The 18,062-nt window shown below is 43.7% G+C and overlaps 1 protein-coding gene across 3 annotated transcripts in view; it reads left to right on the forward strand.

Moving 5' to 3' along the window:
- LOC126253261 (putative polypeptide N-acetylgalactosaminyltransferase 9) overlaps window positions 1-18,062 on the forward strand; it is a 598,235-nt gene that overhangs the window by 437,424 nt on the left and 142,749 nt on the right. The gene's annotated exons all lie outside the window — the stretch shown is intronic.

Below are 18,062 nucleotides of genomic sequence, written 5' to 3' on the forward strand. Positions count from 1 at the left end.
TCAACATTCCTCTTATCCGGTTCTGAATTGTCCGTTTGAGTTTTTTCAGAGTCTCACAGTACTTGTCAGCGTTAATTGTGGTCCCAGCGATTCAGCTCCGACGACGAGATGAAAGAAGAGGTTCATAACTTTCTAAACAGCATGGCGGCGAGCTGGTATGACATGGGCATACAAAAACTGCCACAGCGCCTACAAAAATGCATCGATAGAAATGGTGATTATGTCGAAAAATAGCTAATTGCTCAAGCTGCAAACTGATGTAAACCATTGGAGAAATAAACAGGTCTGTGTACTTATAAAAAAAATGGGAGACCCTACTTTTGGGACTACCTTCATACTTTTATGAACCAGATGATGCTGAGACAGCTGAAACTGGTTGTATAAATAAAGTATTTTATCGGCAGCTCAAGGTGGTAATACGACATTTTTCAAACATATAAGAACTGTGGGGTACCTGCTCCTGAAAGTACGTCCCAGACGTGTTCCAACAAGATCAGATAATGCGAGTTTGGTGACGAGTTTGGTGACGAGTTTGGTGACGAGTTTGGTGACGAGTTTGGTGACGAGTTTGGTGACGAGTTTGGTGACGAGTTTGGTGACGAGTTTGGTGACGAGTTTGGTGACGAGTTTGGTGACGAGTTTGGTGACGAGTTTGGTGACGAGTTTGGTGACGAGTTTGGTGACGAGTTTGGTGACGAGTTTGGTGACGAGTTTGGTGACGAGTTTGGTGACGAGTTTGGTGACGAGTTTGGTGACGAGTTTGGTGACGAGTTTGGTGACGAGTTTGGTGACGAGTTTGGTGACGAGTTTGGTGACGAGTTTGGTGACGAGTTTGGTGACGAGTTTGGTGACGAGTTTGGTGACGAGTTTGGTGACGAGTTTGGTGACGAGTTTGGTGACGAGTTTGGTGACGAGTTTGGTGACGAGTTTGGTGACGAGTTTGGTGACGAGTTTGGTGACGAGTTTGGTGACGAGTTTGGTGACGAGTTTGGTGACGAGTTTGGTGACGAGTTTGGTGACGAGTTTGGTGACGAGTTTGGTGACGAGTTTGGTGACGAGTTTGGTGACGAGTTTGGTGACGAGTTTGGTGACGAGTTTGGTGACGAGTTTGGTGACGAGTTTGGTGACGAGTTTGGTGACGAGTTTGGTGACGAGTTTGGTGACGAGTTTGGTGACGAGTTTGGTGACGTGTTTGGTGACGTGTTTGGTGACGTGTTTGGTGACGTGTTTGGTGACGTGTTTGGTGACGTGTTTGGTGACGTGTTTGGTGACGTGTTTGGTGACGTGTTTGGTGACGTGTTTGGTGACGTGTTTGGTGACGTGTTTGGTGACGTGTTTGGTGACGTGTTTGGTGACGTGTTTGGTGACGTGTTTGGTGACGTGTTTGGTGACGTGTTTGGTGACGTGTTTGGTGACGTGTTTGGTGACGTGTTTGGTGACGTGTTTGGTGACGTGTTTGGTGACGTGTTTGGTGACGTGTTTGGTGACGTGTTTGGTGACGTGTTTGGTGACGTGTTTGGTGACGTGTTTGGTGACGTGTTTGGTGACGTGTTTGGTGACGTGTTTGGTGACGAGTTTGGTGACCAAGACATCAACGTAGCTCCACTATCATGCTCATTAAACCACTGTAGCACTATTCTGACGTTGTGACAGGAGTAGTTACCCTGCCGGAAGATGCCGTCGCCGTTGGGGAAGACATCAACCACGAAGGGGATGCAGATGGTCTGCAATAATATTCAATTAGATCACAGCTGCCAAGATGCCTTCCATTAACACCATCTACATCAGTACTGCCCAAACCATCTGACGGTGTGTGGTGGACGCTACTTCTGGTACCACTAAGCGATAACTCACTTCCCTGTTCCATTCGCGAATTGCGGATGGGAAGAATGGTCGTTGCTAAACCTCTCGAATTTTATCGTTGTGGTCATTTCGCGAGATGTATGTGGGAGAAAATAATATGTCGTGCGACTGTTCCTGGAGTGCTCTCTCGAAATTCCACTAGTAAACATCTCTGTAATAAACAATATCTCTCTTGTAGCGCGTGCCCCTGCCACAAGTCAGTTGAATGTCCACCATAACATTGTACTACCTTACTACCCCCAAAGGGCCGTATCCGCGATGAGTTGCATATCTGGAGCAGCCGTTCGCTTGCATTATGGATAAGACCATCGACGAGGTGGAACAATGGACGTGACTGATCCTACTAGGCGACACGTTTCCGTTCATCCATGGTCCATCCTCGATGACGGCGTGTCCACTGTAATCGTAATTGATAATGTCGTCGGGTCAACATGGGAAGACGTAATGGTCGTCTGCTGCGTTACGCTACGTTCAACAACGTGCGCTCAGGTATGTGCTCCAAAACAGTTGTGCCTGCAGCGGCATTGTTACATCTACCATAGGTTGCCACTTACCCTGATTTACAGAGCGGTGAGCCTCCGATTTCTGCTTTGCGCGATGAGACGTGGACTCCACCACCTTTTCACCTGCTTCGGGTATCACCATACTTCAACAGTTTTCTATGAATGATCACGACAGTAGCACGTGAACAGCGGACCAGCTTCTCCGTTTCCGAGCTGGTCCACCCAGGGGCGTGCATAACAATCTGCCTTTCCTGAAATAGCTTAAGTCAGTGTATTTTCCCATTTTCATTGCGAATTGGCGCTGGAATGATCCCCCATCCGTCTCTGCTCCGATTATATAGTTTACTTGCCCGATCACGCGCACGTAACGCCTCCAGGTGGCACTGAATGTCTCGGTGGTCTACACTGATAATGTCGGTGTATAATGAGTCTTTTATTTACTTCGATAAAAAAGGGCCCTTAAGATAACTAATGCACTATCAAGGGTAAGTGTGTTTAACTTCTAAAGTTGTTTATTGAACGTACGTAACGTGCTAGCTTAACCCTAGAACAATGAAGGTGGGAAATGTTACATTGCTACGAAACCGTCGTAAATTTTACTACTCTATATTTTATTCAAAGGAAATGGTAATTTGTAGTTTATGGACTAGTTAATTACAATTGTAAGGTCTCCAATGGTGTATTCCATACAAAATAAGTACAAAATGTCCCGTTGTTCCACCTACCAGATTGGTGAGAAACGCGAATGGATACCAACTGCAATCGTAAATGTTGCGAGGGTTTAGTAGTCTAGGGATACGTGCCCTGTCGTTTTAAACGCATCTGAAGAGGGGTAGGTTATACAGATTTTGTGATTTTACACTCCTAAATAAAAACCTGTAATTCCTGTTTGACATAAAAATAATTAATTTTTGCAAAACTCATTTTTCTATTGCTCCGTCCATGAATAGATTGAGAAGTAATTTTAATGCATTCATTAAAGCATGTGTCACACATTTCTTAATCTACATTTACATCGATACTCCGCAAGCCACCGTACGGTGCGTGTCGGAGGGTAGCCTCACCACTGCTGGTCATTTCCTTTCTTTTTCCACTGGCAAATAGAGCGAGGGAAAAACGACTGTCCGTACGCCTCCGTATGAGCCCTAATTTTTCGTATCTTACCTTCGTGGTCCTTGCGCGCAGTATATGTTGGCGGCGGTAGAATCGTTCGGCAGTCATCTTCCAATGCCGGTTCTCCAAATTTTCTCAATTGTGTTTCCCGAAAAGAACTTCACCTTCCCTCCACAGATTCCCATTTGAGTTCCCGGACCATCTCCGTAACACTTGCATGTTGTTCGAATCTACCGGTAACAAATCTAGCAGCTCGCCTCTGAATTGCTTGGGTCTTCCTTCAATCCGACGTGGTATGGATCCCAAACGCTCGAGCAGCACTCAAGAACAGGTCGCACCAGCGTCCGATATGCGGTTTCCTTTACAGGTGAACCACTCTTTTCGAAAATTCTCCCAATAAACCGAAGTCGCTGGCCGCTGTGGCCGAGCGGTTCTAGGCGATTCAGTCTGGAACCGCGCTGCTGCTACGGTCGCAGGTTCGAATCCTGCCTCAGGCATGGATGTGTGTGATGTCCTTAGGTTAGTTAGGTTTAAGTAGTTCTAAGTCTAGGGGACTGATGACCTCAGATGTTAAGTCCCACAGTTCTTAGAGCCATTTGAACCATTTTAAACCGAAGTCGATCATTCACCTTCGCTACCACAGTTCTCACATGGTCTTTCTGTCTAATATCGCTCTGCAACGTTACGCCCAGATAGTTAAATGACTTGACTGTGTCAAACAGGACACTACTAATTTTGTATCCGAACTTTACAGGTTTGTTCTTCCTTCTCATGCGCATTAACTTATCTTTTTTTCACCTTCAGGAATAGCTGCCAATCATCACACCTGGAAATTTCGACTAAGTTGTCTTGTAGCTTCCCACAGTCACTCAACTTCGACACCTTACCGTACAGCAGGGCGTCTTCAGCAAACAAGCGCAGATTGCTGCCCGCCCTGTCCGCCAAATCATTTACGCATATAGAGAACAACAGCAATCCTAGCACTCCTCCGTGGGGCCCTCCTGACGATACCCTTGCCTATGATGAAATCTATCGAGCAAAGTACGCATGTACAGGGTGATCAAAAAGTCAGTATAAATTTGAAAACGTTATAAACCACGGAATAATGTAGATAGAGAGGTAAAAATTGACACACATGCTTGGAATGACATGGGGTTTTATTAGAATCAAAAAAACATAGTTCACAAAATGTCCGACGGATGGCGCTGGACAGCAAAACTGGTACCGTGACGGGTGAGAGGTACGCCGATACGTTACAGAATCGCATCATTCCCAGCCTGGCTGATAAACACCTGCTGGAACGTTCGATGTTTATGCAGGATGGCGCTCCACCCCATATTGCTAGACGCGTGAAAGATCTCTTGCGCGCGTCGTTTGGTGATGATCGTGTGCTCAACCGCCACTTTCGTCATGCTTGGCCTCCCAGGTCCCCAGACCTCAGTCCGTGCGATTATTGGCTTTGGGGTTACCTGAAGTCGCAAGTGTATCGTGATCGACCGACGTCTATAGGGATGCTGAAAGACAACATCCGTCGCCAATGCTTCACCATAACTCCGGACATGCTTTACAGTGCTGTTCACAACATTATTCCTCGACTACAGCTATTGTTGAGGAATGATGGTGGACCTGTTGAGCATTTCCTGTAAAGAACATCATCTTTGCTTTGTCTTACTTTGTTATGCTAATTATTGCTATTCTGATCAGATGAAGCTCCATCTGTCGGACATTTTTTGAACGTTTGTATTTTTTTGGTTCCAATAAAACCCCATGTCATTCCAAGCATGTGTGTCAATTTGTACCTCTCTATCTACATTATTCCGTGATTTATTCAGTTTTAAAATTTATACTGACTTTTTGATCACGCGGTAGATGTAGCGGTTCGAGATGGACTACCTAAGTGAATTTTTTAACGCAATTCTCAATAAGTTATTAATTCAATGCGAGGTGCTTTAATGGCGGAAAGCGCAAGACACGCACAGTTTCACGGGCGGCTATTGACGGAAGTGGAATATTACGCAGAAAAAAAGTGGCGCAGGGTCATTGACGTAACAAAATTGCGCTTAGTGGCTGGCCTTAGTCTTCAAAAGACCCCCCCTAATTTTCGGATATGATGACGACGAACGTGAGAAGGCTACAGTGGGCCCCTGGCCAGCTTTCGGCGGCTCCGCAGACGAGAAAAATAGGCGGAGGCTCGGCGCGTTGGCGCGCGGCGGTCTGCGATCTCTGTGCGGGCACAGCTCCTCCGGTGCTCATCTGCATAATTGGGCAATTCCGGAGGGCTCGGCGGCCGGTTGAGGCAGAGGCAGGTGAGCCCACGGCGCCAGTTAGTCCGCCGCTGGGGATTACGGCTGCGGGGATTCTGGCGGACAGCGGCGGCCCGCCGAAGCCGGACTGCGGCGCTAAGCCCTGGGACCCGCCAGCGATAAGGGCAGGCAGCCGCGCGGCGGCGAACCTGCCGCTTTGTTTGCGCGCTTATACTCTGGTTTCCGTAAATTAAGGCGCTCCAACTAGGGAAAACGTTCATCTGATTTATTTGCATCTCCCACAGGTCACAGGCACGATAAGCATCACAACGTACGCTGCGAGCCATTTAAACTGGAACGCCACGAAAGCGGCATGCAAGAACCGCCAAACTGGCATTTAATGTACTATACCTTGAGCAGGAAGAACAGACCTGTAATATCCGGATGCAGTGTCTAACAAACCCTACCACAACAAAGGTCAAAAATTAATTATGATTGTAGTATTGCTCACGCTGCTAAATATTGCATTTTCGGGCAACAATAGAGTTATATTATGTGGCAGGTGTCATTAGAGCACCATTAATAAAGTCATTTCTTGAAATAATGCATAAACTGGGCACTCATCTTTTCGTGTTTCCCACGCTGGTCTCGTTGTGAACTCATGGCTCAATCGTCGAAAATCTAGGTAATGATGATTCCAAGCTCGGATGCAAAGTTTTATAGATGTGTTTTATAATCCATTCTTGAAGATTAAACTTTTGCAAGTTACAACAATGGTGATGTCAAAAAAGTAATCAGCACTCAGAATTTAAGTTACACTTCTTTTTTATTACTTTTGTTGCAACATCACTTCACAATATAAAACATACTTGAAAATATCTTCCTCACTGTTAAAGTTCACATTTCAAAAAATGGTTCAAATGGCTCTGAGCACTATGGCACTTAACTTCTAAGGACATCACACACATCCATGCCCGAGGCAGAATTCGAACCTGCGACCGTAGCGGTCGCGCGGTTCCAGACTGTAGTGCCTAGATTCGCTCGGCCACACCCGACCGGCCTTCACATTTCATAAACTGACTACAATTTGCGTCTTTTCAACATGACGACCAAGACTTGACTCTCTAATAACCGCTTACGCGCCCAAAAATCAGGGTTATAAGTACGTCATAGTGACAAAAGAAAGAATACACACAAGAATAATACCAATGCAATATAAGCATATCGATGTATCAAAGTACCTTTACATTAATGAAATCAAATCTGAATGTTGTCACAGAAATATGTTAACTGTTTTACAGAAACACAGTAGCCGGTCGCGGTGGTCTAGCGGTTCTGGCGCTGCAGTCCGGAACCGCGGGACTGCTACGGTCGCAGGTTCGAATCCTGCCTCGGGCATGGGTGTGTGTGATGTCCTTAGGTTAGTTAGGTTTAAGTAGTTCTAAGTTCTAGGGGACTTATGACCTAAGATGTTGAGTCCCATAGTGCTCAGAGCCATTTGAACCATTTTTGAAACACAGTAGAACATTGCTGGTATCGAGAGGTTGAGGTGAGATGCTGTAATAGTTACGTAATTTAAGTACCATTACAAGTGTTACAGCGTCCAACTTGACACAGTCAAGTCGTTTAAATATCTCGACATAACACTGCAAAACGATATGACGAGCATGTGCGAGCTGTAGTAGCGTAGGCGAATGGTCGACTTCCGTTTATTGGCAGAATTTTAGGAAAGAGTGGTTCACCCGTAAAAGAGACCGCATATAGGACGCTGGTGCGATCTTTTCTTGAGTACTGCTGGAGTATTTGGGATCATTACCACGTCGGATTGAAGAAAGACATCGAAGCAATTCAGAGGCGGGCAGCTACATTTGTTACCGGTTGTTACGAACAACACGTAAGTGTTGCGGAAATGCTTCAGGAAAACAAATAGGAATCCCTGGTGGAAAGGCGACTTTCTTCTAGGAGAAACACTAATTGAGAAAATTTAGAGAACCGGCATTTGAAGCTGACTGCCGAACGAGTCTGTTGCCGCCAGCGTACATTTCGCGTAAGGACCACGAATATAAGATACGAGAACTTGGGTTCATACGGAGACATACAGACAGTCGCTTTTTCCATCGCTCTATTTGCGAGTGGAACAGACAAAGAAATGAAAACTAATGGTACAGGGTACGCTACGCGCCGTTCGGTGACTTGCGGAGTATCTATGTACATGTACATGTAAATACGCAACAGCTCTAAAAAGGAGACCGCACTGGAATCGAATTTTTCAAACTTTTAGTGTTCCGTACCCGAATCGGTAAAAACAGGAACCCTAACAGCATCACTTTGTTGTAAGCCTGTCCGTCTGTCTTTCTGTCCGACTGTTACAAACCTTTTTTCTCAGGAAGGGGTAGACGTATCAAGTTCAAATTTATGTCACATATTAAGCTCTGTGGTCCCTCAGCACTGTAAAAATTTTAATCTTCTAAGTCAATCCAGTCAAAAGATTCGGACATTTATGTCACATATTTTGATACTCGCAAACTAATTCATCAAATCCTATAGGCCGGCCGAAGTGGCCGTGCGGTTAAAGGCGCTGCAGTCTGGAACCGCAAGACCGCTACGGTCGAAGGTTCGAATCCTGCCTCGGGCATGGATGTTTGTGATGTCCTTAGGTTAGTTAGGTTTAACTAGTTCTAAGTTCTAGGGGACTAATGACCTCAGCAGTTGAGTCCCATAGTGCTCAGAGCCATTTTTTTGAAATCCTGTAGGGTACTTCCCGTTGACGTAGAATCATCACATTTGGCAAGAAGTAACATTTCACAGTACAAACAATGTCAAAAAATCTGAAAATTGTTAAACTGTAATTCTATCACATAAATATATTTTTGCCATTAGAACATACAGTGCTTAATGGACGGATATTACTGAATGCAAACATAAAATGTAAGTTGTACTCACACTTTAGTAACTAAGTAAATAGTTTTGTTAATCTTTCATATCCACCTACGTAAACTGAAGTGCCGTGCTCGCTTGTAAAACATTCATATTTTTTTACGTACTACACGAATATGTAATAAAAATGGGGGTTCCTATTTTAAAAAATGCAGTTGATATCCGTTTGACCTATGGCAGCGTCATCTAGCGGGCCAACTATAGCGCCATCTGGTTTCCCCCTTCAGGCTAGACAAGTTTCGTTCTTTGTAGTTTTTTTGTTTGATTCTTATTTCGTGAGATATTTGGCCCGGTCACGATCAATGGACCACCCTGTATATAACAATTTGTAGCCTTTTCTTTACGTTTCAGGATTTGTGCAGGTCCTAACTTAGTAACCTGAGTCCTCTACCTTAATTGCAAACTCATTAAACGATCTGTACTCAACGATTGGTCATTATGAACGTAGACTGATGTTTGGAGTTTATTTCCTTTATTTCTAAATCAACCGCCTTTTTGTCTGCGGTTTCGACGGCGTACGCATATTCCACACACACACACACACACACACACACACACACACACACACACACACACACATATGGCAGGCTTCTTGTTTTCCGTTTTCGCCGCCGTGAGCGCCCAGTCGTTGGCTTTGCGATCGATTTATCAAAGCCATACATGTTCCCTCCGGTTACATCATTGCATTTATTTCTACATGTCGTGAAATGACCATGACATCAAAATAAGAACTTTGGAGGACTACAGACTGCGGCATTTCTTAAGCATTATTCGCGATTAGAACAGGAAAATGGGTAAATCATAGTACTCCGTGCTAGACACTAAAATGTAGCTCACAGAGTACAGACGTCGATAGTGCGGGATGGTCTACGTGTTTCTACGTGATGCTGAACGAAAGTGAGCTGTATTTGAGTGGAATCTTGCTTCTTGAGACTAATGAAGAGTAAGAGAACTTTGCCGTACACGAATCAGACTGCAAAGGAATGTATTGAAACGTGCAACTCGCGTACAGTGATGATTGGCTTTTGTTCGTGTGTTGTACATTTTTACCATTATTCCAAAGTCACTTGGTGATATCACTATAAACCTATAGTAATCCAGCGCGACTTGCTGGACACGAGATTGTAAAATCAAAGTCCCCGACGTGGTACAGACTCGAATTTGTCGACGTGGCTGCGCAAACTGTTATTCGCACAGAAAGGGGAACGAGTTGGTCGCCGCGTCATCACTGTCTGAAGGCGCGGTGGGTAACGGGGACTCGATTCGTAAGCCGGCAGACCCCCTCACGTAACGCGATACCCCGCCGACGCGCCGTCTGTTAATTGAGAAAGTTGCACCAGCGTACCGCGCCGGCAGCCGCTGCTAGCAGGGTGGTGAGGGGGTGGGGGGGGGGGGCCTCAGGCAGAAGAGAACGCCGCGGCGTCTCTCCTCCGCTGTTTGCTCTGGCCCGCGGGGAGTTCGGCCAGGCGGTATGGAATTCGAGCTCTGCGCCGCCCCGGGAGGCGGACTTGAGCGGATAAATGTTATTTTTCGATCAAACGCGAGGGAAAACAGACGTGACGCAGGAGCGCGCCGAGAAGTGCAGTAGTGGAGGCGAACATACTGGATTCGTGAGAGGGGGAAGCTGAGTACAAACCCCGACTGTCAAATCGTTTGCTTACATTGGTAGCGACATCATTAAAGTTGGAACCACAACTCAGCATAATAAAGATAAGGACCGGAACTACCCCGTATTTTGTCTAAAGCGAAATCGGAAACCCACAAACACGAAAACCCTTGGATGGGGTTCAATCATATAGTGCTTTATGAAGACTAACACTTCGTCCTTCGCCTGTGAGTTTAAATTAAATCACCACGATTATGCATCCTTGGACAAAACTATTAAGCACCCTAGGTAACATTTAGTGATGTGAAACATAAGGAAATTAAATAAATGTGAACAATCTGTTCGAGTTTTTTTATGTTTATTAGTAACAAAAAATTAATATTTCGTGGGCCCAACTTTTGTATTTACTACAGCAGAAATTCTTTATCACAGAGAGTACACTAGCGTTTTACAATCTGCGGCACTTGTGGCGTTTCACTCAAGGCGCAAACAGTCTTTAAATTCTTCTATCTATATCCGGAACCCCCTCCAGCCAATGCCGGGTCTGAGTGCTGACGAGTCCTCTCCATGTGGCTCGGTCCTCCCACCACTTTTCTTCCTCCACTTGCTGCCAGGTCACACTTCTCCTTTCCACAGATATTCTCACTCCCATTTTCCACCGTGTTCTTGGGCGCCCTCTAGGTCTTTTCCCATCCATCTTTAGTTCTTCCATAATTTTGGGGAGTCTGCCCATGCATCCTCGTAACATGCCCATACCATCTTAATCTCTTTTTTTCAGTTTCTTCTCTCATACTTTCTTGTTTAAGGTCCTTTCTAATCTCTGCATTCCTTACTCTGTTCATTCTTGGTTTTTCCTGAACTGCTCTGAGAAATTTCATTTCCCCTGCTTGCAGTCTGCTCTAGTCCCTTTCTGTCATTGTCCATCTTTCTCCACCATAGGTGACAATAGGAAAGTAATAATTATACATAAGGAGTTCTGCTTTTCTGAAACTTCCTTATTCCAAATCAGGTGTTTTATTGTTTGGTAGAAATTGCCTCCCTTATGTAACCTCCTATTAATTTCGTTAGTTATTCTTCCGACCCTAGATATTTCACTCCCTAAATAAGTGAAACTTTCTACCACTTTGAGGTGTTCTCCATTCAAGGTAATATTTCCGTTGATTCCTTTCTCTCTTCCATATACCATTACTTCACTCTTATCCTTATTTATTTTTAATCCATACCTTTTCATTATTTCCTTCCACGCATCAAGTTGTAACAGTACATCTATCTCTTTATCACCCCATATTACCATATCATATGCAAAAATAATCTTTTTGCCTTTATCTTTAACTGCCCTATTCATTCCCTCCATCACAACATTAAAAAGTGCAGGAGATAGAACACTTCCTTGCTTAAGTCCTTGTCTTATTTCGAAGTATTCAGAGTTCCCAATGGCGTTCTAATTCTACAATTGTGTCCTCTGTACATTGTCTTTATAACATTAATGTATCCATCTTCTATATCTATCTTCTTCATTTATTCCCAGAGTCTTTCCCTGTCAACTGAGTCATATGCCTTTTTTATGTCTATAAAAACCATTATCACCCTTTTGTTATGCTCCCAACTTTTTCCATCAGTTGACGGATAGAAAATATCAGGTCGATCGTGCTTCTCCCTTTCCTAAACCCATGCTGTTCTTCACTCAGCTCCTTTCCTATCTTTTCACTTATTCGATTTAGTAAAATTCTTTCAAAAATCTTGGCTGTATGACTCATAAGGGTTATTCCTCTGTAGTTTTTACAAAATCTTTTATTGTATGTTTTGAAGATGGGAACAATGTCTCCTCTTCTCCAATCGTCAGGTATTGTACTATTTCTCGACACACTTGATAGTGCTCTATATAGCCACAGCATTCCCACTGGACCTGCTTTTCTTATCATGTCCACTGATACTTCATCAGGTCCTGGGGCTTCCCCCCCCCCCCCCCCCAATTCATCTTCTTCACAGCTATTTCCATTTCTTCCAGTGTAATTTGTCCTAATTCTGCTTCCCAACTTCTCTCAATTTCTCCATTATTTGTTGTTTCCTCGTGTACCTGCTCCTCAGCGTTTAACAGTTTCTTAAAATGTTCTTTCCGGAGATCTTTTATATTCCCTGGATCTTCAATCACGGTACTGTCCTCTGTTTCCATCTTTACCGGTACTTCAGAAGCCTTCCTTATGTTGTTCATCATTTTATAGGACATTTTCTTATTGCTCTTCACATATTCAAGTGTTTTTTTTTTAATATATAAACTCTTACCATGTCTTTTTCTTTGCTGTTTCCACTATTTCTTTGCACTTCTTTTCCTCTTTATATCTTTTATGGTCTTCGTCATTTTTAGTTTTCCACTACTTTCTCCATGCTCCATTTTTCCTTCTAACTGCTTGGATTGTGGTATCATCCCACCAACTTGTTTGTCTTACTTTTTCGTTTCCAGATGTTCTACCACATACTTTTTGTTCTGCTTCGACTAAAGTGTCTTTGAATAAACTCCATTCTTTTTCTACATCGCAGAAAACTTCTTTTGGAAATTTTTGTGTGCTTAATTCTCTGTACTTCACAGCATTTTCACTCTCCTTCAGTTTCCAATCCCTTATCCTAATCACTTTCTTCTGTTTTCAATTTTTAACACACTGATTCATTTTCCATTGTCCCACCAGTCGTCTATGGTCTCCATCTCTTAAATTCTTCTTTTGACGTAATGGTAAGCCGCCTGATTTTGCGCTTCAATAAATCCCATCAATGCTCTGTGGAGTTCAGACCTGGTGTTAGGGCAGGCCAGTCAAGCTCTATGTTATTTTCCCTGATCCAAGACACTGTGCGGACAGATTTATGGCAGGTTGTATTACCGTGCTGGAATTTAATGCCATCCACGTTTTTATCGCCAAAAATGGTTGTAAAAGAAGGCAGTAAAGCAGATTCTAGGACGCCTACGTAGTCTGTGGAATCCATGTGGCCTTCACATACGACCGTTTGTCGCACCCCTGCAGCGCTCGTGCAGTTCCAGACATGACGCTACCTCTGCCGTGTTATACGGTAAGTGGCACACAGTCTGGGTTATATTCTTCACCCAACACCGAGCGAGGTGGCGCAGTGGTTAGACACTGGACTCGCATTCGGGAGGACGACGGTTCAATCCCGCGTCCAGCGATCCTGATTTAGGTTTTCCGTGATTTCCCTAAATCGCTCCAGGCAAATACCGGGATGGTTCCTTTGAAAGGGCACGGCCGACTTCCTCGATGACCTCGCAGTTTGGTCTCTTCCCCCAAACAACCCAACTAACCAACCTTCACCCATCCGGCGACGGACATAGGTCACACCAGGTTTACCAAAACTGTGAAATGTGAATAAATATTGTAGAGAATTCTTTCATGAGTTTTTAAATTTAAATGGAGCATCAAGTTGACGAACCTACGTGAATGTTTGCTTCGTCAGACCACACGATGTCTGACCAATTTAGCATTGTGAACCTTTGGTGTTTTAGAGCCCACCCATAATGTTCCTTTATATTTTTGTAAGAGAGCTTTGGCTTCTTCCTGACTTTACAGTCTTTTAGGCCAGCTTCTTGAAGTCGCCTACGAGTGATATGAGCAGATGTTTTGTTAAAACTTTCAGGTAACTCAGCAGCGAGGTCTAAGGAGGTTTTCTTCCTAATTTTTAACGACTCTCGTACTATCATTCGGTCCTCACGGTCTGTTGTGATCCTCTTGGGCCCAGTTCTGGGCCTATTAACATGCGGCTCGGTCACGGCGAATCGCTCAGTAACCAATTGTACAAATGGGCGTTAACATGTCAGTTTTCGAAATCTCCACCTGCGATTTCCCTTGCTCGTGTAAAAGCTTTATCTGCACTCGTTTTCCTAAATTAAGTTCGTTTCTTTCAGGCATAATGCAGCATTGTCACCGATGTCACAGATCTCAGCAGGAAAACAACACTAGGTTAGTGGTATGTGTCCACAAAGAGCGAATGTATCGGACTGATTAGTACAAAGAAAGACATTGAATTGACAAATTTTATTACATTACATGTTTTATTGTTTGCTTCGAGGTGTATAATTGTTTTTGGCCTTTTTAGATGCCGACAAACTACTTTTTAAAACAAAAGGGTCTATTTACCGTCATGTATATCGCACACATGCGGAATTTCTGGGCTGGTAAGTACTTCCAGCCAAGGGTGTAGTTTCTGCCTAATGATGATTTTCAATTGGACGATTCCATTCCTACGCACAATAGCCTAGCTGAAGAGGGGGGGGGGGGGGGCGATGCAACTCATTTTAGTTTGTCTCGAACAATAGCGTGATGTCCATTGACTATGTATATTTGTGGAAAACCTCACAATTGCAATTTCGGCTTTACGCCTTTATCAAGTGGTTTAGATGTTTTGTAGCGGAGTATATGCGACATGTTTCACCATCTAAACCAGTCCGTCATGGACCAAACCGAAATTGCAATTGTGAGACTTTCACAAATATATCCAGTCATTGGGAAAAATATTTCCGTTAAAAATTTGTAAGAGACTCCAAACCCAAATAATACTGTATTATCATATTAGTTACGTGGAAGAGAAAGGGAAAAGGAAAGACGAATCTTACAACTGCTTTTCACTTAATAAAACTCAAAACTAGTGACAAACAGAGGTTATTAGATATTCTAACGCTACCTCTTCACAATAGATACCTACCACTTACAGTGTTCTAAACTGAGATAGTGTAGTTAGTGTGAGACTGGCACATATTCTTTTTCTGTTAGGAAATTGAAAATTTGTGGTAAGAGCCTCTGGGACCAAACTGCTGAGGTCATCGGTCCCTAAGCTTACACACTACTTAAACTAACTTACGCTAAGGACAACACACTCTCTAATGTCCGACGGAAGACTCGAACCTCCGACGGGGGGAGCCGCGCGGACCTCGACAAGGCGCCTGAGACCGCGCGGCTACCCCGCGCAGCAGATAACATTCTGATACTGGCAAATATTTTAACATTTTTAGAAGTTTTTCCCATTGGCTGGCAATGCGAGCCAGAAAAACATACCACGTATTGGAGGTGGAACCATGCGAGAAGCATGTAGAACCCAGCGCCATTTGGCATTTTCAGTTATAAGCAGAAAAGCGGCGAACGGGGATATTACGGCGAATGTGTCTGTATACACGTGCTGTGTCATTATCCATTACGTGCTGTATCTTTCTTCAAACTGAAACTGAATTTATAAGTTTGTCGGTGTGGCCTCGCTGGATGCTGGATACGAGTTCCGAGTTCGATGTGCTATGATATATTTTTTTCTAGCGGTGGATTTGGGGTGGGTGGGGGGGGGGGAGGGGGACTTACACTCGCCTACAAACGTGTCAAATAATTTAAATATCATCTGGCATAAATGGAAAACCATAGACAACTGCATTTCAAACGGTAGGACCCACCAACACTTCGCCATCATCTTCACAAACTTCAGGAAACGGTCCTGCAAAGAACACGATTATGTAACAGCAACTCACTGTAGTCTTCTGCGACAGCATATCTTTCCCCTAAAACCAAGGTTCCATTCCTGCTAAATTACATTACAGAACCCCGTCGCCCTTCGTACAGCCTCCACCACCCATTGCACTGCAGTCTCCGGAAGCCTTCCTGAGGCGTTTTATGAACGTGATGCCGTCCATCACTCTCACACAGTCACAAATTGGTCTCATTTGATCAGAGAGCGTGTACCTCGTACTACAAGATCCACTGTTAGTTTCTCCGCCCGCTATAACTGCACAACTTCATAGGAAGTGGTATGCGAGAGAGTCTTGCGTGTAATGCTGCTCCAAATGAGCACACGATTAATCTCTCTTTATTTAGAAAGAGGGCGGAAAGGATCGGTGTTTTAGTTGCTCAGAAATTACTGACTTGCAGCGATGCAGTTTTTTTTATCAGGCGTTGTGACATCATCATCATATCTCTGCTGTGATTCCAACGCAAATTCTAGCAAACTGGGCTATCTCGTGCTGTCGGTGAAACCTTAAGACAGTGCGCGCCGATACAATATTCAGGGGGGCGACCATTGGTGCGTTCGAGAGTCATTATCCTGTACCTCATCTGTCGAGGCCCTAAAGACTGGTTGCACTGAATACCTGCCTTTCCATCCCCTTTATCTCTACCTCCACTTCAGATCGCTCTATCCCATTTAACTGCGCCATGCTGGCCGATTAATTTTCGGTTTGGTGAGCTTAAAATAATACTTGTCTCTCTCTCTGAATGGATTTTTTATTTCAATGAGGAAACAATTCTTACACCGGTGCGTGTTGTTCCAGTGGAGTCGTCTATAGAGAATGAACATTAAAAGTCTCGCGATTTTCTAAACGTGTAGACTGAATGCGACATGCAAGTGATTCTTTGCTGCTGGTAGCTTTGTTAGTGAAAACTGCGAAAGTTACCACACGATAAAATTTGAAAAAGGGTAACGAGCAATAATAACTGTAATAACGTAACATGCTAATTCTCGGGGTAATAAGTACTTGTTAGGGGGCTAGAGTGCTGTAGTTTAATACTGACGTTGCTGAAGCGATTGTTAAATCCCAGCACACAAATTGGCACGGATCCATTTATAGTCAGCTTAATAAAATATCATAGCCTCTCGCAGGGGATTACCTGTGGGACGGTGGCAGGACAGAGCTGTTTCGGTGTAATTACGGACACTAAATTCTGTTGTCAATTGTTCGTATTAAATAACGACTTTAATTTCGACAACGCGCGGTCTGTATCATTGTAATATTGTCTATTGTTTCCATTGTTAATTCCACAAATTGTACCTCCATTAGTTTCCAGAAAGAGCAGATATGATGTGTTTTTCTAAAATAAAAGCAATTCTGAACACATTGTTAACAGCGTTTGCAGATAATATTATATCCATCTCAATCTGTACTTGATTTTACTTAATACTAATCGACATACATTTGTATGTTAAACTAAGTGATAGCAGATGTAAGTTAGTACTACACTGCCGAGTGAAATTATTATGACCTCTCACTAGATATGACGACGTAGGGCGTAGCTTATGATACAGATCATATGACGTTCACTGGCGAAGTAGCTATAACGAAGTTGACATGTCTTTAAGCTGTCATTAGTAATGGAAGCAATTTGTCACAGTTGACAAAAGCGGTCGTCATCGGACATCGGGGCAAGGCAATTGTATTTCTGAAACTGCTAAGAGGCTGAATTTTTAATATACGCCTACAAGAAAGAATATTGTGAGTGGAAAATGATGTCATTATGAACAACCGTTGTTCAAACAATCATGACAGAATGCAGCTGACGGCCGTGGTGAACTTTCATGGCTCCCAGAATCCTGCTGAGTCGGCAGGACTCAGCAGGACCAGCCATACCTCTGAGGATGTCCAACGTAGTATTGGACGAAATGTTAGGAATAGAAGAATTCCATGGATCACGGCCATATATCCCGGAAGAATTATCAACAGCAGGAGTCATTGCTATGTATATAAACGAACATAGCTCTTTACTAAAATGAGAACATTGTGCGAAACCGGACGTCTACGCTTGAATTCAGTGAAAATCTTGTAAATATATTGCTTTCTGCGATAATTGTTTTCGAATACATATTAATACGAATTTCACATAATTTCCAAAGTGCGTCCTCCAAGTGTGACATTTGTTAGCTAAGCTAAAGTTCTTTTACACAAGTGTTTTCGTTTCAGTGAAATGCTGCGTTCCTTTGTACAAATGACGAAAACTGTTATCTCATTATGCGCATGTAATATGACACGAAAACTGTGTAGTCACG

This window comes from Schistocerca nitens, chromosome 4 (assembly GCF_023898315.1).
Source record: "Schistocerca nitens isolate TAMUIC-IGC-003100 chromosome 4, iqSchNite1.1, whole genome shotgun sequence".
Lineage (NCBI taxonomy): Eukaryota > Metazoa > Arthropoda > Insecta > Orthoptera > Acrididae > Schistocerca > Schistocerca nitens.